Source organism: Gossypium hirsutum, chromosome A07, assembly GCF_007990345.1.
Source record: "Gossypium hirsutum isolate 1008001.06 chromosome A07, Gossypium_hirsutum_v2.1, whole genome shotgun sequence".
Classification (NCBI taxonomy): Eukaryota; Viridiplantae; Streptophyta; class Magnoliopsida; order Malvales; family Malvaceae; genus Gossypium; species Gossypium hirsutum.
The window spans coordinates 96,916,982-96,919,516 of record NC_053430.1 but is presented as its reverse complement, the minus strand read 5'-3'; the positions used below and the strand labels follow the sequence as shown (position 1 = coordinate 96,919,516).

At 31.4% G+C, this 2,535-nt stretch overlaps 1 long non-coding RNA gene across 1 annotated transcript; it reads right to left on the bottom strand.

Moving 5' to 3' along the window:
• On the bottom strand, positions 1-1,183 carry LOC121231862 (uncharacterized). Its single transcript, XR_005929960.1, has 2 exons — positions 602-1,183; positions 1-309 (listed from the first exon to the last, which is right to left on the bottom strand). It is a non-coding gene; the product is annotated as an uncharacterized lncRNA (long non-coding RNA).
• Between the last annotated feature and the right edge of the window lie 1,352 nt (positions 1,184-2,535).

Genomic DNA, 2,535 nt, shown 5'->3' with positions numbered 1-2,535 from the left:
TGTAAGCAGGCCAATTTGCTCGGGTTCACATCAAGACCAAATAAAGAAACAAAAAACCAAAATAGTCCATTAAATGTCCAATTACATAACAAAACCAAAAAAATAACTAGCCTAATTACAAATCCCTAACCCAAAACCCTGATGGCCCAATAGGCCCAATGCCTAAACCAAATCTCAGCCAGGGCAAACCCTAGCCTAATGCTTGCGCCGCAACCAGACAACGCCTCCGTACGCTCCAGCGCTTCAGCAGCTACGCCCGCGCCGCCGTACGCCAGCACAGCCCCGTACTCACGCCACGCACACCTATACCTGCAAAAAGGACGAACGCACAGCAAAATAAAGAACAAATATTGTATTTTTTATCTATTTTTTTTCTTTCTTTCTTTTCGGCTATAAAGCCAAGATTTTTAATCTTTGTAAGGGGTTACGAAATATAGACACACTACGCATACGAAACGATAAAATAGAAAAAAACAAAGAAAGGTGATTTCCGTTTTGAGTTTCTGGATCTATTGCGTTTTTTCTTTATCTGCTTCCTTCGTTTTTTACTTTCTCAGTTTTTGCATTTAAAAACAAAAGAAAAGGGAAAACGAGACCTTACCTTGCGAATCCGCTATTGATCCTCTCTTGCTTCGTCGAAATCGAAGCTAAAGGGGGGATTTTGAGGCCAAAGAGAGACAAGTCGAAGCCAGAAGCACGAGGCGCCGTTCTTGATGGCGGTTTGATGCTTGAGAAAGGGACTTAGGGTTCGGCTAAAGGGGAAAAAGAAAAGGCTAGGGTTGCATAAGAGATTCGGCTGAATGAAGGCATGATTTGGCCTTTTTAAGGAAACAAAAACGGCACCGTTTCAACCAATCTAAATGGTTCAAAAACGACATCGTTTGGTAGGAGCCCTGACCCGATCCGTTCCCGAATACCCTTAGGACCCGCGTGTTTTTGCGGTGAAGGGTTATTTGCAAGATTGGCCTTCCCCCTTTTGCACTGCTTCTCAATCAGCTTACATTTGTATTTCTTTGTTTTTTTTAGATTATCCCTGTAACTTGCGCGTATTTGCACTTTGGTCCGTGCTTCAGCGCTGCGTTTTGGGGTCTGGATTATTTCCAGATTCGGTCCCTGCGCATTTGCACATGTTGTACGCTGGTCCTTTTTTATTTTTTAACAGTTTATTACATTTATAATTTGTCCCTTCCATTTTAATTCTATTTTAATTGAGTTTCCCTTATTTATTTATTTATTTTGTGGTTCATTATCATTTTTTTTGAGATACATTCAACATCTTTTTGATCCTTGTTTACTTACTATTTACATTTTAAATTATTTTAATGATTGCAAAACCACTATTGTAATGCTTCTTTTTTTACACTATTATATATATATATACTTTATAATAAAGTTAATCTTATTTTATGCATATTATTAATCTTATATTATTTTATACATATAATTTCTTTTAAATTTTCTTATATTGTATTACATAATCCTACATAATATATCTTTTAAATTATTATTATATACGTATATATATTTATTGATGCCTATGTTTAATCTATATACATTACTAAACCCATGCATTTTGTACATATAGTTTTCTTTATATATAAGTATTTTCTTAAATCTATCATATATAATTTATAATAAAAATTAATTTAATCTTAAATACATTATTAAGTACAAGTTTTTGTTACAAATAATTATTTCTTAATCTATTTAAGTATATGTTTTGTAAATCTATTGTGTGTATTTTCTAAAATTCTATTTTATCATGCATCTTGGCCACCCATTCATGTTTATATATTATTAAGTTCTCCTTTATTGTATGTACTTTTTAAATTATTTTGACACATTGTACATTATTTGATTTTAAAATATTTATTTTATAACACGTATTTTAACAATTATGTATGTATATCTCTAGTTTGTTTTTACAAATTATTTTAAATTCATCAATTCATATATTATAAGTTATGTGTTCATTAATTCATCATTATGTTGGAAAATGTCTTATACCACATTAACTTCTAAATTCTATTTTGTTTTGTACATGTTTTGTGGATTGATTTATATGGTGCCATACATTGTTATTTTGTTTTGTACATGTTTTGTGGATTGATTTATATGGTGCCATACATTATTGTATATCATTTATTTATTGTTTTATTTGTTATACTAATTGTTTGTCATTCATGCTTGCGAGTTTGATTATATTTTTTAGATCAGTTATGCTTAGTTATTAGTTTGTCAATTGGCATTGTATTTTATGTGTGCATATTACCCCAAGTTCTATTTTTCCTTTAGTCTACAAATGTCGCATTATGATTTTCAACTTCTTCTTTTAAAAAACAAAATTAACTAATTATTCTATTCTATTTCAAGTCAAATTAATGCGTTTTAAGCTAGTTTTATAATTATTCATTTAAAAATTCTTTAAAACGAAGGCAATGTTCGATATTAGGCAATTCGGGGAATCGTGCCCTATCGTGCTAGGTTGCAATTTCCCGTTTGTTCAAAATAATCAAGTATTCCTTTGGAATTTCA